A 26,227-nucleotide genomic window follows, 5' to 3' on the forward strand; every position below is an offset into this window, starting at 1 on the left:
ACAATGCACAGGGAATAATACTCAGATCATGTTTGCAGATTATGAAAAAACATATGGGTCCCCTTCACATGGTCAACATTTCAGAATGTCAAAGACTATGTGGCCGTGACCATATGATCGACATTCAAAATGTCAAACATGTGGAACCGGCATCTCTGTACAGTGCCGAATGGAAAAATGTCCATCTTCCGCACTGTAGTGCCATCTCGGGGGGTGTGGTGGGCGGAGCTAGCAGCGTGAAGGTAAGTTTTTGTTGTGTTTTTTTTTTTTTTTTTTTTAATTTAATGGTTGATATTTCAAATGTCGATCATATGGTCTTGACCATATGGTCTTCAACATTCTGAGATGCCGACCATATTTAGTAGATCCATATATATATATATATATATATATATATATATATATATATATATATATACATATATATATATATATATATATATATATATATATATATATATATATATTTCTATATATAGATAAACAGCTCCCAAAAAGTAACGGTAATAATACTTAACGTATGAGTAATGAGGCCAGAAGGGAAACAGAAATGATGTTTTCACCAATAAGCATTTCTCCTCTCGATCCTCCAGGAGTGAAGTTTGGGGGAAGGAGGGTGGGACGCAAGAATGAAGGCGAGATGATGGACAACAAATATGGAACGTTATGGTGAGTACATAACTTCTTTATGTTATGTTGCCCTATCTCGCCTTCATTCTTGCTGGTTGGGACAGCGTCTCCAGCACCTTCTTTCTTGGGTGGCTCCAAGGAAAAAACTCTTCAGAACAGTGGAACCAAAGGCAGCCCTGTTCCGGGAGGCCATATCTACTTTGTAATAAGTGATAAAGGTATGAGGGTTAACCCATGTGGCTGCAGCACAGATATAATCCATAGGGAGTCTGGCTTGAAAAGCAGTGGAAGTTGACATAGCCCTTGCTGAGTGGCCTTTAATGTTTCCTGGCAGTTATTTATGATGAGAATTGTATGCATAGGATATAGTATCAGTAAGCCATTTTGATAAGGTAACTTTTGAAACTGGTGACCCTTTTTTGATCTCTGAGAAGGAAACAAAAAGCTGATCAGATTTTCTAAAGTTGGTAACCCAAAAGAACAACACTTCACTGAAGTACAAAAGCACCACTGGACACGGAAGCTGAATTCCAAACTTTTTATTCCACAGGTTAAGCACTTTCATCCAACCTCTGTTGGACTTCTTCAGAACAACTTGTAATAAAAACTCAACCTTTTTTATACACACCTTACATATATTTAATTGAGCAATTAACATTATTCAATAAAAAATTAACCAATAAATAAATCAGTAAACTTGCCCCATTCTTAAAACACCCATTGATGCCTATTAAAATTCAAACAATAAATACAAACTGTATAAATGAACAAAATAAAATATTGCAAAATGTTTATGTATATATTAACCTAGAATGTATTTTAGTTTCAGTATAGCTGTTATACTGACACTATCATTAATGCCCAGAAAGGTGGTGGCATCCAACCTCAATTGCCACCTCAGTTCACGAATATCTTAAGTCTAAATCCAAGACCCTATCCTGCCTATCCTTTACCAATTGCTGTAAAACAACAAATCTAAACCTGTGGCATGGGTTTTTCATGTTATGCCTCGCCAAAGCATTACTGGTCCTCGTGTTCTTAATGTCAACAATGTTTTTCCTGATTCTATCTTTGAAATGCCTGCTAGTCTTGCCGGCATAGGAGGGCTAAACAATGTTCACATCTGGCCATGTATACTAAATTTTTGCTGTTACAATTAAAGTGTCCATGAAATTGAAAGATTCTCCCATTAATGCATGTTTTTTCACCGGTCTCAAAAAATATGTGCACATGCATTACATCTACCACACTTGAAATTGCCATATGCTCTACTACACTGATTGGAATCTTTGTGAGCCCTCAATTCCAAAATCTCCTTGAAGGATCTATCCCTTCTAAAAACAACCCTGGGGGGTCCCCCCACCTTGTCCATAAGGGAACTATCAGCATATAACAATCTCCAGTTCTTTGGATGATATGAGTGACCCATTCAGCATCCTGATTGAAGGTGGTAATGAACAGTAATTCACCCCTCATTTTCCCTCTTGGGTCTGAATTACAACTCCTTGGCATGTTAAACCATCTGCCATACTAGAATCCATAATCCCTCTGAGTACAGGCTTGTAAATGCCTCCTGCTCTATTGGATCTAACTTCCTCTGCTAAAATCCTGCAAAGAGCTTCAGGGTAACCTCTTTTAACAAATAACTCCGTCATAAACTCAAGCTCCGATAAAAAATCTTGATCCACTGTAACCATTCTGGCAGCCCTTTCAAATTGTCCTTTGACAATAGACTTTTTCTGATGGTAAGGGTGACAACTGCTTAATTCCAATATCGCCATATTTTATTTTGTTCATTTATACAGTTTGTATTTATTGTTTGAATTTTAATAGACATCAATGGGTGCTTTAAGAATGGGGCAAGTTTACTGATTTATTTATTGGTTAATTTTTTTATTGAATAATGTCATTGTTCAATTTTTTAATTGTTCAATTAAATATTTGTTAAGGTGTGTATAAAAAGGGATGAGTTTTTATTACAAGTTGTTCTGAAGAAGTCCAACAGAGGTTGGATGAAAGCACTTAACCTGTGGAATAGAAAGTTTGGAATTCAGCTTCCATGTCCAGTGGTGCTTTTGTACTTCAGATTTTCTAAAGTCCTTGGTCCTATGCAAGTAGAAGCATAACTGACTGTGGACATCCAGTTGATGCAGTTTATATTCTGCCTTGTTGCCATAATTTGGAAAAAATATGGGCAGGTCAATGGACTGATTCAAATTGGATTCAGAGCATACTTTAGGTAGGAATGAGGGATTTGTTCTGAGGGAGACTCTGTCTTTATGAAAAACTAGATATGGAGGGCAACTGGATAGAGCTTGAAGCTCTGAAACCCTCCTGGCTGAAGTAATGTCTGTCAAAAAGATTGTTTTCCAGGTTAACTCACAAGAAGAAGCTGGTTCGTAAGGAGGGAGAATCAGAGAAGTGAGTACTAAATTTAGGTCCCATGGAGGTGGTGGTTTCCTTACTGGGGGCCTGAGTAGGAAGGTACCTCTAAGGAAGGGTTTGCACAGTCTGTGAGACATTATCTTAGAACCCATGTCTCCAATGTGATAATTCGATATGGCTGCTAATTGTACATGTATGGTGGCTGCTGCAGCACCTTGATTGAAAATCTGTGCTAAGAAATCCAGAATTTTACTTACAGCAGCTGTAAAGGGATCTATATGGTTCTTGGAAGCCCAACAAGAAAACCTTTTTCATTTGGTAGCATACAGTTTTCTGGTTGTCATCTTATGAGATGATACCATGATGTGATGCACAGCAAAGGAAGGCTGGCTAAGACTGGAAGTGGAGCAGCCAAGCTGTCAACTTGAGGGTGTGGAGAGAAGGATGGAGTGTTCCTGACTGATGAATCAGAAGATCTGGAACTGGGTCCAGAATCCATGGCTCCACCTGGAGATAAGGCCATAGTAAGGGGAACCAGATTTGACGATGCCAGTACAGAGCAATGAGAATCAACCTGCAATTCAACAGTTTGGCTTTCTGTAGAACTTTGGGGATTAGGCAGAATGGAGGGAAGTCATAAAGAAGTCCTGGGGGCCAATTGTGTACAAGTGCATCCCTTGGTGACTCCCCTGGAGGGGGGGATTAGGGCAAGATAGCTGCTGCATTTGGTGTTTACGGACATGGCAAAGAGGTCACAGCAAGGCTGGCCCCATTGTTTCGGGGACCACTCGTGAGGCATCAGAATTGTTCTGCTTAATTTGTCCACTATCATGATGGATTTCTCTGGAATGTGCATTGCTGTCAGAAAACATTGAGAAGTTATTGCTCATTGCCATATTCTCTGAGCCTCTCGACAAAGGGGGTAGGATCTGGTCCCGCCCTGTTTGTTGATGTACCACATCACAGATATATTGTCTGTCTGTATCACAATTGTACCTGTTGGAAGAGAGTTGTGGAATGCCTGCAACACCAGAAGCACTGCTCTCATCTCTAGGACATTGATGTGCAAGTGGCATTCGTGTTCCTGTCAAGTCCCTGGGACAGTCTGTCCCAGATAATGCAACCCCACCCTATTTGGGAGGCATCCGTTGTCACTTTAGCTATAGGTTGGGGAAAAACAAACGGCCTGCCTAGTGTTACCTGAGTGGACTGAAGCCACTACCTTAGGTCCTTCTTGCAGAAGTCTGTAATGAGGATCTTGTGTGACATTGGTAACTCCTGCATTGACCACTGGAGCACTCTCATGTGTAGGCGCGTGAATGGAAACAATGTTATTGTTGCTGCCATTGAACCCAGAACTTTGAGAACAAATTTTGCCTGTGTTTTGTTTTTCTGGTGCAATACTGATACTTGATGGCGCAGCGTTTTTACTCTTTCATGAGGCAGTTTTGCTATGATGTCTTGTGTGGTTAAAACTGCTCCTATGAAGGTAATATGCTGTGTAGGCAACAAGGCAGATTTTTCGAAATTTTTAGTAATGCCTAGATTTGAGCATAAATGAATGGTTGTGTCCCTTTCCTTGATCTGTAGATGCTGAGTGGTGCCGGTCAGGAGCCAGTCATCCAAGTATGGAAACTCCCGGAATCCTAGATGCCTCAGGTGAGCCTTGACTATTGCCATGCATTTTGTGAACACTCTGGGGGCTGTAGTGAGACCAAAGAACAGTGCTCGGAATTGGTAATGACTGGCTCCCAGCCGGAAGCGTAGATATCTCCTGGATCGCTTATCCATCTTTATGTGGTAGTACGTATCCTAAAGATCTACTGAGCACATCCAATTGTCTTGCCCCAGAAACAGGAGTATAGACTGCAGGGGTCTATATTATATCACTGAATGCTTAAAAAAGTGAATGATGAATAATCGACCCCATGTAAGCGAAAGCTTATAATCTCGAAAGCTCAGAACAGTGATTTTTTTTCCAAGGGGAAAAAATTGCTATTACAAAAAAAAAAAAAAAAATTGAAAGAATACATAAAGTGGGGGGCTTTGCCCCCCACCCCCCTACTTAAAAGTACCAACTCCGAGATCACACTACAGTGCCAAAAATGGCAAAGTAATGGAAGCGGCCAAGTGAATTCTTTCCCTGGGAAAGAATTAGTTTAAAAGCCGCTTTGCTATTTTGCCTTTTCGTTGTTTCAAGTTCGACCAAGACGCATTTGATAGAATGTGTCTTCGGTCATCTAATAGGAACCCGACTGCAGTGTCACCAAACGGAACTTTGATTTATTTACTGACTTGTTTAGTGTGCTGAGATCCAATATTGGTCTCCAGTCCCCTGTCTTTTTTGGGACTAAAAATAACCTTGAGTAAGTTCCAGATCCGATGTGGTCTGCGGAGACTTCATGGATTAACTTTTTTTCTAGCAACCTTTGTATCTCTAGGGTTGTTTGATCTCTTTGACTGGGTGGAATGTCTGGGATTGATTTTAATTGCAGGGGTGGGGTGGCAAAAGATATGTTGTATCCCCTGGATATTATTGACCGTACCCATCTGTCTTGAGAGATGTTTAGCCAGACTCTTGGATACAGTGAAAGTCTTCCCCTGACTGTCTCCAGAGGTGGACATGCCTCCTTTCAGGAACACTGAAAAGGCCCACCAGAGAACATATCTCTGTCATCCTGGTTCTGCGGACCCCCTCTGCTGTGAGACCGGCGTCTTTCATTATTTTTTTCCCCTTAGCCCCTGGGGGAAAATTCAACACGTGCATCCGGCGAATCTCTTTGGGACTTTTGGAACCACATCTTCCCATCCTTCTGGCCTGTGGGGTAAGGCCTGGAAGGGACAGAAAAATGTACTCCCATGGCAGACAGAGTTTTTCCATCTTGCTTGCACCTGGTGAGAGTCTCTTTAACTTTTGGCCCGAACAAGGAAGAGCCATCAAAAGTGGCATTTAGGAAGGAAGACTTAAAGGGCTATGCAAACTCACAAAGGTGAATCCAGGAATGTCTCCTCAGAGCTATTCCTGTGACTGCTGCCCTGCTTGCTCCATCAGCTGTGTAAGAGATGAGCTGCATGGAGCAGTTAACTACAGAACTTAAGGTAGCAAGCTGAGCGGTCACTTTTCTGACACCCCCGCAGCTGTAGAACCTTGTAGGGTATCTCCTGGCTCCTTAATGAGATCCCTTTGGAGTCTGGTAAAGTGGGTTAAATAGTTTAGCGACCGGAGAGTAAAGGCCGTTAACGAGAACATACACTTCCTGTATCTGTCCATCGTTCGAGATTCCTTATTCAGCGGATGGACAGACGAAGAAGTCTCAGCTACCTCCTTTTTGGTGGCCGCCACCACCACAGCATCTACTGGGACACCTTTAGATAGGAACTCACTGTCTACAGGGGCAGTGATGAATTTGTTGGGCCTCCTCGGAAAGTACAGTTGTGTACACCTACCATAAATGTAGATGTTCGAGTGTCTTCACTGTTGCAGTCATAACTGTTGGGTGATCCTGCCGGCAGGCAGCCCGAGGTCGGCCAGAATCCCAAAGTCTGGGTCCGGCGTCGGCTGTACCAGCAAGTACCCTGATGTCAGAACGCAGAGGTATAAAGCTGACAGCCGACGCCATCTTCTCCAGTCTTTCTTGCCCCAGATGTCAGAAGTCCCCCAAAATAACCAAAAGGTGTCCAAAAAGGAAACACAAATACACCACAAAAGAAGAGGAAGATAAGAGGGGATTGGTGGGAGGGAAACACCGACTGCAACAGTGAAGACACTCGAACATCTACATTTATGGTAGGTGTACACAACTGTACTATGTTCTTCGTGTTTCACTGTTGCAGTCATAACTGTAGGGTGGAATCCCAAAGCTGTGATGAGGGAGGAGGTTATGCAGAAGGGGCAGCCAGAAGGCCCTGCAAGACAGCAGAGGCAAAACCTGCCCTAGACTTAGAATACAAAGGGAGATTATAGTGCTTAGAAAAAGTATGCACTGAACTCCAAGTGGCAGCTTCCAAAATGTCCTTGGTAGGAACTCCTCTGAGAAAAGCTGCTGAAGTGGCAGCTGCTCTAGTAGAATGACTTCTAACAGTACCTGGAATCTGCTTCCCAAAGTGAGAGTAACAAAACCTTATCCCATGGGCAATCCATTTGGAAACAGTTTGTTTAGAGATAGCCTTGCCTAGAGAACTGGAGGCATAAGAGATAAGCAACTGATCAGATTTTCTGAAATCTTTAGTTCTGTCCAGGTAAAACCGTAGTTGTCTGTGTACGTCCAATGAATGCAAAATCTTTTCCCCTTTGTTTTGAGGATTTGGAAAGAAAGTAGGAAGGTGAATAGTCTGATTTAAAGCCACTTTAGAAATCACCTTAGGCATAAATGTAGGATTGGTCCTCAAGGCAACTCTGTCTTGGTGGAAAATAAGGTATGGTTCCACAGCCATGAGAGCTTGCAACTCTGACACCCTTCTGGCAGAAGTCAAAGCTAATAAAATAGCTGTCTTCCAGGATAAGAACTTGATATCCGAAGCAGCAGGCTCAAAGGGAGGTAAAGTAAGTTTTTCCAAAACATAATTAAGATCCCAAGCAGGAACAGGAGGAGTTCTAGGAGGTCTTAAATTCTTAGCCCCTCTCAAGAATTGTCTCACCAGCTGGTGAGAGAAGATGGGGGGATCAGTGTTGTAATGAGCCGAGATTGCAGAAGCATGGATTTTAATGGAAGAAAAGGAGAGGCCTTTAAGCAAAAGGTCAGAGAGGTAAAGTAAAATGGAAGAAATGTCAGGTAAAAGAGGATCAGAACCTCGATCCCGCATCCAAATACAAAATCTTTTCCATTTAGAAGCATAAGATTTTCTAGTGCTAGGGCGCCTAGCTTCTAAGAGAACATCCAAAACTTGTTTAGGAAAAGCAAAAGGAATCAAAGGCCCTTGTAGAGCCAAGATGCCAGGCAAAGAGTCTTGATTTGAGAGTGTAGCATCTGACCCTGATGCTGGGACAGAAGAGAAGGAAACAGAGGCAGAATCCATGGAGGTTCCAAGAACAGGTGTCTTAAAGTTGGATACGAAAACTGCCGAGGCCAATTTGGAGCTATCAAAATGATAATCTTGGGTTTGTCCTGTTTTATTTTCAGTAACACCCGAGGCAGAAGAGGAAGAGGAGGGAAGGCGTATCACGAAAGATTCCTCCAGCTGAAAGACAGGGCATCCACTTTCCAAGCTGTTTTGTGGAAGGACCTGGTGCAAAAGAGAGGCAGCTGATGATTGAGATGGGATGCAAACAGATCTATCCAAGGGCAACCCCAAACTGTTGTAATCCTGCTGAATAAGTTGGGGTCTAGCATCCATTCGTGAGGATCCAAAAGATTTCTGCTTAGGCTGTCTGCTAAGAGATTCTGTTTTCCTGGAATGAATTGAGCTTGAAGATGCAGATTCAGATTTAGAGCTGTGTCCCATAAACTCATGGCTGGTCTGCAAAGGGGGTATCAGTGAGAGCCTCCCTGCTTGTTTATATACCACATGACTGTGGTATTGTCTGTGCGAATCAGAAGATGTCCTGGTTGCAAAAGATTCTGGAAGGCTAGAAGAGCATTTTGGACTGCCAACATTTCCTTCAAGTTGATGTGCCAGGGAAGATGCTTCTTTGTCCAATAGCCCTGCTGGCAATTGTTTAGGTAATGAGCTCCCCAAGCATAATCCGAGGTGTCTGTGGTTATGATCTGAGCAGGATGAGGTAGACGAAAGGGATTCCCTTCGTTTAAAGCACAAGCCCTGGACCATCAAAGGAACTCCTTTTGGAGGCAGGGAATCAGAGGTATCATTGTTTCCAGGCTGTGGTAATGCTGAGTCCATACACTCTTTAGGTACCATTGAAGTTTTCTCATATGAAGCCTTGCATTTGGAATCAACAGGATGCAAGAAGCCATGTAGCCCAAAGCCTGCAGGAATTTCCTTGCAGTGAGCTGAGTTAAAGTAGCCAAGGTCTTGAAAATTGATGCCAGCTGTACTTGTTTTTCTGGAATAAGGAAGGCCCTTTGTAAGCTTGTGTTTAGAAGAGCTCCCAAAAAGATCATTTGTTGAGAGGGGATCAAATGTGACTTTTTTGTGTTCACTGAAAATCCCAGTAGTAGGAGAAGACGCTGAACAAACTGCAGATGTTGAAGTAAAAGATCCTTGCTGTCCGCCTGAATAAGGCAGTCATCCAGGTAGGGGTAAATTTGAATTCCTTGGAGTCTGCAATAAGCTACTACTGGAGCCAGACACTTGGTAAAGACTCTGGGTGCAGTAGATAAGCCAAAGGGCAGTACAGAGAATTGAAAGTGTCTCGAACCTGCCTTGAATCTGAGGTATTTTCTGTGTTCCTGTCTGATGGGAATGTGTAAATAGGCTTCCTTCAAGTCCAATGTCACCATCCAAGCATCCTGGGAGAGCATGGGAAGAAGTTGTTGCAGAGTAAGCATCTTGAATTTTGGAATCTCCAGAAAGGTATTTAACACTGAGAGGTCCAGAATAGGTCTCCATGAGTTTTGTTTCCTTGGGACCAGAAATAGTCTGGAGTAAAAACCTTTACCCATCTCTGGAAGTGGACCTGGTTATATGGCTCTCATGGCCAATAAGGCATCCACTTGATTTAAGGCCTCTGACCATTGATGTTTTGGCAGATCCGGCCAACCCGAAGACCTTGGCAGAGTATGAAAGTGGAATTTGTAGCCTCTTAAAATCACGTCTAAAACCCATTTGTCCTGGGTAATATGAGTCCAATTTTCGTAGAAAAGAGAAAGGTTTCCTCCAAGAGGGGCTTCCAGGCAAGGAGGACCTGTAGCCCAATGGAGAGAGTCATTGGGTCTGCTTCTTTTGTGATTGAGGTCTGTCTTCTCCCCTTCTAGGTGAAGAAGCAGTCCATTGTCTGGACCTGTAAGAGGCCTGAGCCTGCCCCCGACCTCTGGAGCGTCTATATCTTCCCCTTTGAGGCCTGACAGACGTGGGAAAGGACCAATTTTTGGAGGGCCAATTTCTAGAAAATCTAGGAGGCTGAACTTGTAAAAAATCTTTAACAGTCTGCATAGATTTTGCTTTTTCTTCCATCTTTTTAATAACCTCCTCAGCCTTGGATCCAAATAAAACATCATGCTGAACAGGGGCATCTAACAGTTTAGCCTTAACCTGTTCAGGTAAATTCTGCTCACGAAGCCAAGCATGTCTACTGATAACAGTACCAGAGGCTGCGGCCCTGCAAGAAGCTTCCAAGGTATCAAAACCACAATGTAAACTATGTTTGCTAACTTGTTCAGATGCATGCAATACATCCTGTAATTCCTTGCCCTCTGCACATGCAGGAAAGGTAGAGAGCCTTTGCTTTAGAACAGACAAAAGAAATTGCTGATACTTGAACATGTGAAACTGGCAATTTAAAGCTCTAATAGAAAGGGTAGCAGAAGTGTAAACCTTTTTGCCCCACCTGTCCAAGGCACGAGAATCCTTTTCAGAGGGAATAGGATTTTTAGATGAAGCGGCCTTAGCAGCCCTAGAACCCTGAGAAATGGTTTCAGGATCAGCAGAAGGGTTCTTAAATAAGAATTGATGGGAGTCAGGGACTCTGTAAAATCTATCAGGCTTAGAAGGAGCAGGCGGCAAGGAATCAGGATTTAGGTTAGCTTCAGAAAAAGCATCATCCACAATATCAAGTACAGGAGGAATAGCCAAAGGTCTGTGTTGAGGGAGAAGGAGAAATTCCCTAAGTCTCTTCTTGGAAGCAGAATAATCCTGACCTTCCCAATGAAAATGCTCCCTCATCTCATGTAAGGTTTCCCCAAAAGAGAAATCTTCAGGGGGAGAAGCAGAGGGAATAGAGTCCTCTGCATCAGAATCCTCATAAGGAGGAAAAGAATAATCCTGGTCAGAGGAGGAGACAGAAGACACAGAAGCCTGATCAGATGAATCATAAGGAATATCCTGTCTAGGCCTTTTTTCTGGAGGAGGGTGAGAACCCCTAATCATTGTAAGTAAATCTTCAGCCATCCGAAGTAATTGCTTCTGGGACTTGGGAGCTGTATCCGAGGAAGCTTGTGAAGAAACCCTTGGTTTAACAGGAGTCTTTGACTTTGCCTTTGTCTTTGTAGAAATAGTGATATTAGAAGGCCTGAAAACCCCCTCAGAAGCCGGTACCTGCACAGCGGTTCCGGACCCATCTGAAGGAGCGACGTCCGAAGGTCCTGCAGCAGATAAAATACTACGCCTAGAAGGCTCCCTATGGGAATCCGTGTCGGCCATCGGTTCCGAAGTGGCGGATGACAGGGGCTGCAAAAGCGCCTCACTGACGACCGCCAAACCCGAAGCTGGCTCCGGCTGCAAAATATCATGTTTGGACCTCGGAGGCCTATCCTTGTCTTTGCGTTTCTTTTGAATTCCGGTTGTCGGTAAAGTATCCAACGACATCCTATAATTGAATCGTCTACCGAAATAATTCAAGGCCCAATCGTACCTACACTTGATAGTGCGAGAATTAAACCTGGCACAGAACCGACAGCAAGAAACGTCGTGGTCAGGGCCTAAGCAAGGTAGACAGTAAGAGTGGAAATCTTTATGAGGTATTTGTTTTCCACATGATATACAATTATTAACTTTTTCTGACATCGGAGGAGCAAGAAAAAAGTTTCCCCAATGGGGTACTTAGCTTGAGAAGAGAAGTAGAAAACCTCTGATCGATGACAATCAAAGCACATTGTCTGAAAACGCCAACCAACGACTTGCGAGCTGCTTTCCACTGCATGGCAAGAAAGACTGGAGAAGATGGTGTCGGCTGTCAGCTTTATACCTCTGCGTTCTGACGTCAGGGTACTTGCTGGTACAGCCGACGCCGGACCCAGACTTTGGGATTCTGGCCAACCTCGGGCTGCCTGCTGGCAGGATCACCCAACAGTTATGACTGCAACAGTGAAAAATGAATCAGGTTCCATTGATTCTGGAGAGTCCCATGCCTTTTGACTAACTACAGTGAGGAGCTGGTCAAAAGGCAGAGACACCCAAGAGGTGGAGGGTTGAGATCTGAATGCCTCCAGGTATATGGACTCATCCACAGAAGGGGTACGGGTCTTCCAGCCACCTCTCTGTTTTAGGATCTCTAGGATGTCCGAAAAGGAGACATCCTCAGAGGGCTACCTTGAGGACCTTACTGAATCATCAAAGTCCGTATCAGATGTGACAGACTCCTCCGTGGAGTCTAGATGTTTCCTCTTACAAGTTTTCTTCTGAGGGACCTCTGCGGAGGGATCCTCTGGAGTGGTTTCAGAAGAGATAGACTTACCCAATGGGGCATCATGGGGCATTGTTTCTCTATGCTTTGGGAGGAGGGATGGAGAGGAGGCAGACACTGGCACTCCTGGTGGAAGAGTGCTTGGATCCAAGGGTGGAGCTGTCAGGGGGGACAGCACACACCTCATCACCTCAAAGGCACCACGATCCAGGCCCGACAGAGTCCCCAGCTCCGAAGAACCAGGAGACGTCCCCCTCACCAAGGAGGTCGGCTCAGAGGCCAATGTAGGTGCCAAGCTGTCCCGTGTGGAAGCCCCGAAAAGCAGACTTGGGTCCGTCAAAACTCCGACCTAACTCTCCTCTTTGGACCCGATGGGGGAACGTCGGCTCCCAGACCCCTTGACAGACAATGGCAATGAAGAAGTCGGCTCAGAGGTCGGGGCTGAAAACCCAGGGGCGAGTCTTAGACCTGACGGTTCCACCACAAAAACATCCGAGCACTCTGGCTCCGAAACCACTCGGGTCAGAGGAGGAATAGCAGAAGGGGCCGAAGTAGCAGATGATTCCAAATCCTTTTCAACTGGACTCGAGAGGATCTTAGTTAGTGCCGGAGTCTGGAACAACCTCCTCACCACCCACTCCACGTCATCATCCAAAAGGCTCCTGGATGATCGAGAGGATGGTGCAGAAGATTTAGAGCTACCAGTCACAGACTGCAGAATGGGTGACTCTAGCACTGAAGATATCAGCTCCAGGCTTGGAGACCGGATCTGAGCATGAATCCTTGTCGGTTCCGATGAAACAGGTGGAACCGACGGATCAGTAGTTTCAGGCTCAAAAGCCTTCAGGTCCGAAGTTGAATCCTTGGAAGGTTTCTTCACTGGCTGAGAAGCTGGAGCCGAGGAAGAAGCCCCCTTTGAAGACTTATTAGATTTTGGCAACTGGGACAATTTTGAAGAGGTCTGGTTCCCTTCAAGAGCCTCTGCAAAAGGAAGAAGTCCCTTCAACATGTTTGTTATGATGATCCTGCAAAACCCTGGAACTGAACCTGTGACAAACAGAGCATGAGTCCTGAATTTGTTTTGCTCCTAGACAATAAACACAACTGGCATGAGCGTCTGTTAAGGACATTGTTTGAGTACAAGAATCAGATTTCTTGAAGCCAGACTGCTTCACTTCTCTGCCTTCCTTGGACATAGTAACGACAAGGCAACACACAACAATATGGCTAAGAAGAAAAAACAGAGATGCCATAAACACCAAAAATAACTCTATAGAAAAAAAACACTTCTACAATCTAAGAAAGATTTTATATATATATATATATATATATATATATATATATATATATATATATATATATGTATATATATATATATATATATATATTTTTTTTTTAACACTAAGAGGGTAGAGGGAGGGGCTAGAGGAGAAGTCTCCATGTTAAACGACAGTCCCCTCTAGCCAGAGGAGACGTCTCTAACTGAAATGATGAAACCTCAGGAGAAAAGAGTCCTCTAACTTAAACAGATTGTATACAGACAAAAAAATGACCCTCTAACTTAAACGGGTACATCAGACAGAGAACGGATGGGATAGGGATGTACGCCTGGAAAAACGATGGCCAACAAACACAAGCACAAACAACAGCAAAAACTTTAGTGGTTTACAGTAGTGAAACCCTAGAACACAAACTAACTATCTAACAATATAATTAGAAAAAAACAACTTTAAGAAAAAGTTTAAAACATGGAAGAAGTAACTTAGCTTGACCCAGTGCAAAGCATCAGATCTGTTTAGTGGCAAACAAGATCTGGGTATTATTCCTTATGCATTGTGTGATAGAGTATAGCCTCAAGCCAGTGGAAGCTTTCGAGCTTTAGTATTAGGCTGAGTTGAAACTGATAGTTACAAACCCAACCAGCAAGAATGAAGGTGAGATAGGACAACATAACATCAACTATTATGTTCAGAAAAAATGCATGGCATGAGATTAAACAATAAAGTAATGTGATGACAGCCACAAAGTTTGGGAAACTAAGTATTTCATGAATATATACACGGCTTTTCTCAAAATCTTATCAGAAACTTATGCAGGGGTCCTCAACAAAAAACTGACCTAAACAACAGAGATCCCCAAAACACACTCTCAAAGATTCCACACACAGCACTAATCACATCACACACAATAGTCAACACACCAGTGTCTCACAAACACAGCCCATTAGGCATAACAATAAACCAAAGCAGCCCATAAGGCATAATAATAAACCAAACATACTAGTCAATGGCGACTCAATAGTGAGTCACACTGATGTCCTCCTCAGCAGACTCAACAAGGAAAAGGTCACGGTCAGCTGTTTGTCAGGCGCTAGATTCCGCCACATCACACACGCACTCAGTCTCTCCACAACAGGTACAGGTATAACTGTATAATTGTCCATATCGGTGTGAATGACTTTAAACGTACCTCCCCAGACTATATGAAGACAGACATGATTGAGCTCTGAGTATGTGCTCCACGCAGGTATCACCCTAGTCCTAAGTAGCATCCTACCTTCACCATGAATGATACCACAATACCAAAAAAAAATTATTGACTTTAACAATTGGCTTAGTTTCTGGTGCCTTTCCAAGGGGATCCAGTATCTGTCTGCATGGGATGACATGGCTCACAGGCCTCGATGTTTTGCCAGAGATGGCCTTCACCTGTCACCCCTGGGGTTCTGGATCTTGGCCAAGGCTCTTGCCTCCCCCATTGTACCTTTTTAGGCTATGTCCCAAAGACAAATCTTCCAACATAAAAGATCTGTCAAAAAGCAAATTGAAGGTCATGTTGCTCAATGCTAGGAGCCTTAATCTGAAAATGCACTTACTGGAGGCTCTCCTCACACTGGAAGATGCCAATGTCTGTGCAGTCACGGAAACTTGGTTCAGGGCTGCGGAGAGCACCCCTGCCTTACCAGGCTATACCTCATTCCACACTTTCCAACCCCAAAATGAAGACGGAAAGACTAAGGGTGGTGGAGTCTCTCTCTTCATTAAGGACAGGCACACCTCCAGACTGCTTTAGCAGCATGACACACTGGAATTACTCCAGGTGCAACTGACACCCATCCAAGTTATAGCCAGCTATAGAACCCCGTCCATGTCTCAGGACACCCACTACCTGGACCTACTTGACTCCATCAAGGTACCCTCTAACACCTTGATCTTTGGTGACTTCAACTACCCCAGTACAGACTGGGTTAACTATTCCTGCACTAATGCACTCACCCAACGATTCCTTGACGTCATCAGTTCTAATGCACTAGACCAGCTGGTCTCATCCCCCACAAGGGGGGGTAATATACTGGACTTGGTTCTCACAAACATGGGCGACCACTGCACCATTCCCATAGTATGTTCTTCTCTGGTGAGATCAGATCATTGGTCTGTCGTATTTGAAGGTTCTATCCCACCCAACCCCTCCCCAGCCATAATCAGGCTACAAAACTTCTCAAAAGCTGACTACAACCTCCTAAGGGAGGGTATCAGTAGCTTCACACCACCGCCCCCCTCAGATGATGCAGACAGCTACGCTGAACAGTACGCCAGTGCAGTATACAGAAACCTGTACAACTGCATGGACTCAGCCATACCCAACAGAACTAAAACCTGCTCCTCAAGGAAACACAAACCTGTCTGGTGGACATCCTCTATCAACAGGCTTTACAACAAAAGGAAGAAACTATTGTCCACGGGTAAAAAGGAACAAATTCCAAATTGGAAAAACTCCCTCCTCCACCTCAACAAGCAAATTAGTTCACTAGTGAAAACCTCCAAAGCCAATTCTGAGTTGAAACTAGCCTCCAAAACAAAGGGAAACTGCAAGTCCTTCTGCAGTTATGTTAGGAACCTCTATGGGAAAGCCCAAGTTTGTTCCAAACTACTACTTTATGGTACCACTTACACTGATCCTGCTGACTTAGCCATCCCGCTAGTTGATAGGTTCAGTGCAAACTTCACCCCCTAATCAACCCTCCAAAGGACCAGTCGACATCCCCAGTACATGTCGCACACCTCACATCTCCATAGATCAAGTGTTAAAGGCTCTATCCAAGGCAAAAAACACAGCTTCCATGGGACCTCATAGTATCCCAGGCTGTATTCTGTACCATCTCCAGCAAGAACTAACTTTGCCATTGATCACCCTATTCAACCAAAGCCTAATTACTGTCTTCATTCCAGCAGAGTAGAGAACCACCATTGTCATCCCCTTGCACAAAGGTGATGCCACTACTGACCTAGGAAACTATCACCCCATTAGCTTGACAAGTCTGATCTGTAAAGCCATGGAGCGTATTACTATGGATCTCATAAAAAAGGACATAGGCAATCTCCAAGCACTTGACCCCACCCAATTCAGATTTGTCAGGGGAAGATCTTGCCTATTGAACCTAGTTGACATCTTTGAGATTGTCACCAAGGCCCTGGATGAGGGAAAGTCAGTACATACAGCTTACCTTGACCTGGCCAAGGCCTCTGACACAATCCCCCACTTGGGCATCATTGAAAAGCTAACACAACTTGGTGTTAATCCCTATCTCATCAGATGGGTGGCCAACTGGCTCACAGATATGACCCACACGGTCAAAATAGCCTCTGCCACCTCAGACAGCAGACCTCTCACTAGTGGTGTTCCCCAGGGATCTGTTCTGGGACCCCTACTGTTTGGCATCTACTTCTCAGAGGTCAGGCAAAGACAAAGGGCCTGTGGCTGACCAAGTTTGTGGATAACTGTAAGTTGGGTGCTGTCATTGACTCCCCAAATGATGTTATACTGCAAGAGGGTCTCACAGCTACAAATAACTGGTGTCAAAGTCATGGCCTTAAGTTAAATGCAAAAAAGTGTTATCATACCATTTGGCAAAAATGGCCCCTACTGATTACCATATCAATGGCAACCCCCTAAGCATGCAACCTGTGGTGAGAGGCCTGGGTACTCAAGTTGACAACAATCTCACATTCGACCATCATTGGCGGCGGCAGTTAGAAAAGCCTTTTACTTGGTTCATCTCATAAGTAAAGGGATTGCATCCAGAAAAAAAGGTTACTACCTCTCTGTAGTCCTCGCTTATTAGACCTATAATTGAGTATAATGCCCAGTTTGGTATGTACCTCTCCAACACCTGCACCAACTGGAAAGGCCACAGAAATACCTCACAAGGAGAATCCGTGGCCTCCAACACCTGTCCTTTGCAGACAGGCTCAAATCACTATCACTACTCAGTATCATACAGATTGCTCAGAGGTAATCTGTGTCTCGCATACAAAACAATATCGGGCCTTGTCCTACATGAGATGCTCCATATCCATAAGTCTAACTCCTTGCCCATTACCCGCTCGATAAACCTAAATCTAATATGCGACATCAACAAAACCTGCTGGAGAGACAGGTTTGTCTCCCAGACGCTGCATCGTCTCTGGAATAGACTTCCTATACATGTCAAACAGAGTACCTTGCTGACCCTCTTCAAGCACAACCTTGACGAGTGGATGGGAAACTACAAATTTGTCTCAGGAGTTTCACTTTTGTCCCTCATTAACAGGGGTGACAGGTGCTGACTGAGGCTTCTTTTTGGGATAGACTCTTGACAAGGCTTGTAAGGGCCCCAGGGCCATTAGCCTAGTAACCTCCTATGATCCTATGAACAAACACAGTCTACAGTAGTAAGATATAAATTACTCCTAATTTAGTACATATTCCATTATAGCACCATGTGTTCAAAAATGCACATGCAGTGCTCAGTTACAAAATGAACACAGGTATATGAAATGCTGATTAATAAACTTGAAAAAGGAAGACTTTGAATACTACTAGTACCTTACAAATAAATGAATATACAGACCAAGATCAAATGCAAATATTCAAACCTTGTAGCTAAATTATCGAATAGAACAGAATAAAGTGCTACAACTTGCTCAGAGATGCCCAGTTATAATTAAACTGTATTGCAAAACATAGACTGTGCTTACAAGCTGATCTTCAGTAAGCACAAAAAAGTAAGAATATCAGAAAACAGAGTGTAAGAGTGAAACATTCTGGTAGCTTGATGTCCTGCTAAATGATTAGAAATGCTTGCATTTTGCATGGATTTATTTATATATTGACTAAGTAGAAATGATCCAAAGGCAGTGATTTTGCCATGAGTGGGGCACATATTAACATACACATATGACCATGTGTGTGTGTGTGTGTGTGTGTGTGTGTGTGTGTGTGTGTGTGTGTGTGTGTATATTTATGGGGTCTATATTATATCCTCGAACGCTTAAAAAAGCGAACGCTGATTGATCAAACTTATTTTCGCGAAACTGCAAAATATCGAAGCAGCAGAAACTCAAATTTTTTCCTAGGGAAAGAATTCGGTTGTCTGTTTCTGTTGCTACAGTATTTTCAGTGTTATGGTGGAAAGTTACCGGTCGGATTCAGGTAAGTGTGTGATTGTGTGGATGTGAGTGTTAGGGTGATTTAGGTGAGTTAGGGTTAGAAGTGTGTGATTGTGTGGATGTGAGTGTTAGGGTGATTTAGGTGAGTTAGGGTTAGGGCTTGAGTAAGGTGTTTGCGCGATTGAGTGGACACGAGGGTTAGGGTGGATTTAAGTGAGTTAGGGTTAGGGAGCGAGTGAGGTGAGTGTACGATAGTGACGGACCTTAGGGTTAGGGTTTGGGTTAAGGTAAGTGGGTAGTTAGTGGTGTGTGCATAGTTTAGTGTAGGGTTAGGTATCAGATTTTAGGTGTATGTGTGTGGATTTCTGTTTGTTTGGTGAGCTTGTGTTGTGTGTATGTGTTTTGGATCAGCGATTTTCTTCCCTGGGAAAAAAATCACTGATCTGACAGTTCGAGATTGTAAGCTTTCAGTTAAATTAGGTCGAGCAATCAGGGTTCGCTATTTTAAGCATTCGATGATATAATACAGACCCTATTTATGTATGCATACATACATACACACACACCAACACACACACACACACATATATATATATATATATATATATATATATGTGTAGAGTTTACTATCATTATGTCGAGTGCACATTGCTCAACACTGCAAATACGAACACCAATCTGCGACTGCTGAAAATGCCAAATGCAATTGTTGTGAATTGCAAAATCCCACCCCCTTTTTGACCCATGTTAGCACTTGTTTTTGGGTGTAGAGCCTTCGGAAATGTCGAACAGTGTTTTGGTGACATTTTGACTGGTCGGCATTACAGGATTCACTGACTGGTGTCGCTCATATTCACTGTCAAGCAATGTGTGCTCAACATAATGATAGTAAACCATATATATTTATTTCTATGTATATTTTTATATGTATGTATGTGTACAGACAACAACATAACTCAGATTTACAAGACAACAGCGTGAAGTAAGTGATGTAAGTAAATAGAGCACAATAATTAAACCTGGATATATGTAGGTAATAAGCAGGACACACAGCAGAATGTGATACTTAAAGGCTTGGTAGGTTTATAGGGAGCAATAAGCACAGTAGCTAATAAACCTTCTGACAGATATGCATAAGTATGCTAGCAAACATGTTCTACTCTATTCTACTCTGTGTTCTATTACATTAATTATATTTAGGGCAACAGAGAGCACAGCAGTTGACATTACTGCCTCACAGCATATGGTTCTCAAGTTCAGGTCTCAGGTGTTGTGCTTTTTGTGTGGTCTGCATGTTCTCTCAGTGTTTTGGTATGGTATTGCTGGGTCCTCTCCACTCTTCATTTATTTTATTTTTATTTACTTTTATTTGTAGTTTGGTTTGGTTACCAGGGTACAGCCCTGATCACAGCATGACCAATTTCAGTCTCAGCCCGGACATAATATAACAAAGACATGTCAAGAAAATGTGTGTGTGTTTGTTTACTACATACTGGTGTCCTGCCTACAATTTTCTGTTTTGCACTCAGTGAGTTTTGAGCTGCAGTCTGGCTCCCCATGATCCAAACTGGACAAAGCAGGTGTTACAGAACTAATAAATGAATAATACTATATTATAGTTTCATTTTATCGCAGTAATGACATTGTAGACAGCAAAACAGTCAGAAGATAAAAGTGTTCATTAAAACAATGGATTATAGTATTAGTCAACTCTAGCTGTAAATGAGTTTAATTTTACCTCCTGTAATATTGTGTTTTTAGGGCTGATTAACAGGCAGTCGTTTAGCTTGCTGTATGCCTTTATACTAGAAAGGCTTCACTTCATGAAATCATGCACTATCACTGCGTGCTATTGCTTAACATAGAAAACACCAATCCCTAGCATGAGGACGAGGGCTTTCATTTACAGCTTGCTTCACCCTCACCCTAGGTGAATGCATGGGCTATAAGGCTCTCTCTCATCCCTGGGGAGGAAGTGTGTCTCCAGAGTAGCCAGTGGGTATGCTATGATGATCAGTGGAGGCCCAGCCAAAGACACACACACACACACACACACACACACACACACACACACACACACACACACACACACACACACATACATACACCAAGACAAAAAAATAAGGCAAATCTCTTATGGTTAGATCAAATTAATTGTTTGCTTTGAACTTCAAGGGATCATCCACTTTACCCGATTTTCACTAATTCAAACCAGCTGAGTTCAGCAAAAATAAATCAAGCTGACCATTCTGAACAGCAAAAAAAAAAAAGACAACAAAAAAAAAAAACAAGAGACTGTTCACAGTAACCAATTCTTCTGTAACAAAGTGATTACCTCCCAAACCCCACGATGGCCAGTATTTTCAAATAAAGCAAGGTGTGCTCCTTAATGTCCACAGATTCCTTGTTTCCACATATAAGGACCTTTTTATTTTAAATAAAAAGAATGGTATCACCACAGATCCTTCACTTGCAGTCTTGTATATGTAATGATTTGAGTACCCTGCCCTTCTGTCCATGATGTGCTATGTAACATTACAAAATGTATTTTCTCACAAACTAGGGGGAATGGGGCAGCAAATCCTTCTGTGAAATCCTGCATTGTCACAGTATGAAGTGAAGCACTCCAAGCACATCTAAATATCAGTATGTAATTATGCATGTGCTGTTTTTATGAGGGAAGCACTGTCATTTCATTCTGGCATTCAAAGATTACAGTAGTTCAAAAATTAATATTGTTCAAGCTTTTTTGACCAGCTGAGTACTCATGTTCAGCTCTAGGTACAGACAACAGTGGTTTTGGAGTTATACCAGGTACATAGGAGGTAATATTAGGCAAGAATTACAGAAAAGCACTATATAAAAACTGAGTGTGTACTCATCAGTAATCTCTGAAGAATCCAAGTTTACCAGCAGACACTAGGCTCTCACTGGGAATCACTACTATGACGCATAACTGCTTTGTTATTGTAAATATTTTCTGTGTGTTGTCTGCACTGGTAGCATCAATGTTACTTCTTTCTGTTCAGCATTGTTAGTTATGTAATTGGTGTGACATGTTAATCCACACTGTGAAAAACATCAAGTTGGGAACCATTTACTTTAACCTAGTTTGGACATGGAGAGTCAGAGTTCTACACGCTCATTCTCATGTTGTAGCATATAAACCTAAGAGCCTAAATGCACTATGCACACCACGTAGGTGAGCGCATGCACACACACACACACACACACACACACACACACACACACACACACACACACACACACACACACACACACAGAGTCTGCATTAGCAAAATAGCTGCTGAATCACTCCTCTACTGTCAAGATTTTCGGTTAGGGAGTACTTTATTTTCCATCTAGGTTTGAAATTCAGTAAGATTATTTTTCAGTTTCTACCTCAGATATCCTGCCAGTGCAACAACACCACCTGCATATCGGTAGGGTCTGCAAAAGACCAGTATGAATAAGACCACCCTTTAAACCAACTCAGCAGAGATCACATTTCCCAAAGAAAATATATTTTAGACCAAACTACTGCCATCAATAACTTACATATATATACAGGAGGCGTAAAACTTAAATATTCCTATCCAGAATTATCATGAATATAACTGAGAGTGAATGAGTGATCTGTCAGATTTTGTTTTTCCTGCACACCAAAGTGAGATATAATCCTCCATACTAAGAAAATAGTCTTGTACATAATGTGCTGGAATTTTATCTACCTTTCTTACTTTCTGTCTATTTATCTAGCTATCTGCTTAACCCTTCCAGCTCAAGATTTTTTTTGTAGTACTGCAAAGGTATACTGTACACAGGGTTGCCAGACATCCCTATTTGGGCGGGACTGTCCCGAGATCAGCAGCCTGATCCCGAGTCCCGCCCTGCCAGTTTAAATCCCGGCCAGCCTCCACTTTGTTTGTTTTTTTTTTTTTTTTTTTGATTGTCCCGTATACCTGGCATACGGGCCAATCAAAAATTGCTAAACATGGAGCTTCTTATGTTCCGCATTAAACACGAGAAGCTCTGTGTTTAGCGATTTTTGATTGGCCCATATGCCGGTATACGGGCCAATCAAAAATCGCTAAATACGGAGCTACTTGTGTTGAATGCGGAACTGCAATGCATTAAACACGAGAAGCTCCGTGTTTAGTGCAGAGCTACTGAGTGAGCTCAGTTCTTTAATGTGGAACTGTGTTCTGTATTAAAGACTTTTTTTTTTTGTCCCTACCTGGGGGTCTGGAAATCTGGCAACCCTGACTGTACAGAACCATGTACTGTCCAGGGTTTAAGGAGGGAGGAGGACACTTGTGGGGAAGAGGAGGGGGATTACCTCCAAGAAACTAGTAAACAGATTCAGAAATCCTTGCTACATTCCTAGTCACAGACATTGTAATAATCAAGGTGCACAGCAACAGAAAAACGTGCAGTAAAAGGGCCATAACTTCTTTCAAGTAAGTAAATGTTTCCTGCATGCAACCTTTTGCTTACTTGTCTGCACTGCAGTTATCCTAATACAAAATTTACCTTATGCCTAGCACATAGATCTTATTTTTTTATTAATTGATTCATCTCTCAACAGCTCAATGAAGGAGCAATTTTGCACAATCATCATCTTAATTTTTTTTTACATAATACTCCAAGGGCATTTTCTCAATCACAAATATATTCCCTTGCTCAAAAATGTTTTGCTTTTTTTTCCTAAAAACAGATCATCCTTATATACTTTTACTGTGATTTACTCTAATACCTCACTCATATTCTGCTTCTCTTGTTGCTTGCTGTAGATCAGTATGTATGTATCCCTTTAAGAAGCTTTCTATGGGCTTGCACATGTGTATAAATACTGAGCATGTGCGAGCCAGACTGCCATTTTGTAGAGAGCTGTTGAGATGTAAGCATTCATGTATGTAATGGTCTGTCAGTTAATCAGTCTGTTTATATTTTATATAATAACACCGAAAACCAGTAACTAGTAACACAAATGAAGGCTACACAGTGTCAAGAAGGGTCCCATTTATTCAGACTAATAAAAAGTAAAAAAAAGTAAAATATACTAAGCGCTTTCACCCATAACCATAGTGGGCATCTTCAGAGTACAATTGAAATTAAAAGCAACTTATAATATACATAGTAAGAAACACAACGCCCTAATGCTGAAACCTATGAATGACTACAAATAATTAGTGTAATTAAATGAATTAGTTAAACTTCACTTATTCTTAGTTAAAATAGAATAGAATAGAATAAAATAAAATAAGATAATCTAAAATACTGTAGCTAGACTTATTGACCTATATAAATTAACAATGACTTAACCATACTTTATGTGATAATGTATAATATAAGAATATTGTTTCATCATAAATATAACATTTAGAAACTAATGGATATTTACAAAAATTGATGTATTAATAAAGCACTATAAACCATTAAAAATTAAACACAGCTGTGGCTCTACTTTTTATATTCATGGTGTGTCTCTGCTTAATGAAACAGCCAATGCAGTAGATTTGTGGGCAAAGAATGAAGTATTTTGCACTGTTTGGATAAATGGGAGACCCACAGAGCTCAAAGCTGACACAGGTACAAAATCCAATGTTATGGCAGCAGAAACATTTGCTAGAGTATGTGCTGGTCAGAAGCTGATTTGGTGAAGTGTGCGAAGCTTTTTGCTTATGATGGTGAAGAAATTCAAACTGAAGGTTCAGTAGTGCTTTCATGTTACTCTGCTAGGAACAGCAATTTTACGTAGTCAAAAGGCACATACAGTCATTATTAGGCATCAGGGACAGTTTGAATATGGGACTACTTTCATTTAATAAGGAAGTCCACCATGTAAGCTTAAAAGACCACTGTTCTAATTTTGCATAGTCTATTTTCTCTACCTATACTGATCTTTTCGAAGACAAACTAAGCAAACTTCCATTTGTGTACTCCATGAAGTTAGACCCTGAAGTCAGCCCAGTTGTCAGATCAGCCCGAAAAGTTCCATTAGCTATGCAGAACAGAGTCAAAGCTGAGCTAGATAAAATGGTGCAGCAAGGTATGATTTGTCCAGCTGACAAACCAACTGAATGGGTATTTTCCATGGTGGTAGCTCATAAGAAAAGCTCAGATGACATCAGAATATGTATTGATCCACAAGATTTGAACAAAGCACGGCATAGACCTCATCATCCAATGCATGCTGTTGAAGAAGCTGTTGCTCTTATGCCAAATGCCACTGTTCTTTTCTGTTTTGGATGCAAAGAAGTCATTTTGGCAAATTTTTCTTGACCGAAAATCTTCATTGCTAACCACTTTCAGTACTCCTTTTGGCAGGTACAGTTTTTTGAAAATGACATTTGGGATAAATTCTGCCAGTGAAGTTTTCCAGTGTGCAATGGAACAATATTTTTCTGGATATCCATGTACTATTATAGTAAATGATATTCTACTAGGAGGTAACGGTGACACCAAGCATGACAGAAACCTCAAGAAAGTTCTGGAAAGGTCAAGTAAAGTCACTCTTAAGCTGAATTCTCAGAAGTGCAAGTTCAGGCTATCAGAAGTTACTTATGTTGGTCATTTGTTTACCATTTCAGGCTTACAATCAGATCATTCCAAGCAAACAGCAATTCTTGGGATGCCAGCTCAAGACAATGTTCAAGCCCTTCAGTGTTTTCTTGGCATTGTTAACTATCTAGGCAAGCTCATTCCAGACGTGAGCCAACTTTCAACACTGCTGACATGCAAAGATGTGTTTTGGTCATGGTTAGAACAACACCAAAGAGCATTTGATGTCCTGAAAAAAGAAGTTATGTACCTACCATAACGTTCCATGTTAATTGTCTTCTTTTTGCCTTCTTTCTTGCTGGTTGGGTTCAGAGCCGATCATCGGCTCCAACTCGGCCATCTTCTAAAGCTCAAGAGCTGCTTACTGGTTCGAGGCCCCCCTATATCCCATGATGCCTGGCGCTAGATAGCCAGATCTCATTTGGCAAATCTAACTGCAGACATAATAATAATAGGAATGCTATCCTAGAATGCATAGAGCCTACTGGAGATACTACTAGTCAGAAAGGAATAGCCAGAAAAGACTCAGCCAGTGAAAATTCAAGAGGAACTCTTCTTGGTCCACTAGGATAGGGGGATGGAGGGTAGGACACAAGAAAGAAGGCGAGAAGAAGACAACTAACATGGAACGTTATGGTAGGTACATAACTTCTTTATGTTAAGTTGTCTATTTTGCCTTCATTCTTGCTGGTTGGGACAGCGTCCCTAGCACCTAAAGTCCTGGGTGGCTCATCGAAACAGAAACAGTGGAACCAAAATCAGCTCTGCTCCTGAAAACCACATCCAACTTGTAATGCAAAATGAAAGTATGTGGATTGGCCCACGTAGCCACAGCACAAATAGATTCCATGGGGAACCTAGCCTGAAAGGCCACCAAAGTGGAAAAAGCTTTGGTGGAGTGACCTTTAGGTTTAACTGGCAATTGTTTATTTCTCAGTTGATATATAAATGTGATGATAGAAGTCAACCATCTGGATAAGGT

At 42.2% G+C, this 26,227-nt stretch overlaps 1 protein-coding gene across 2 annotated transcripts in view; it reads right to left on the reverse strand.

The window, feature by feature from the left end:
- Positions 1–26,227, reverse strand: part of PDE5A (phosphodiesterase 5A) — a 2,047,822-nt gene that overhangs the window by 647,420 nt on the left and 1,374,175 nt on the right. The gene's annotated exons all lie outside the window — the stretch shown is intronic.

The sequence above is a fragment of the Protopterus annectens genome, chromosome 2.part0 (genome assembly GCF_019279795.1).
Source record: "Protopterus annectens isolate FY-2018-M chromosome 2.part0, PAN1.0, whole genome shotgun sequence".
NCBI classification, from domain to species: domain Eukaryota; kingdom Metazoa; phylum Chordata; order Ceratodontiformes; family Protopteridae; genus Protopterus; species Protopterus annectens.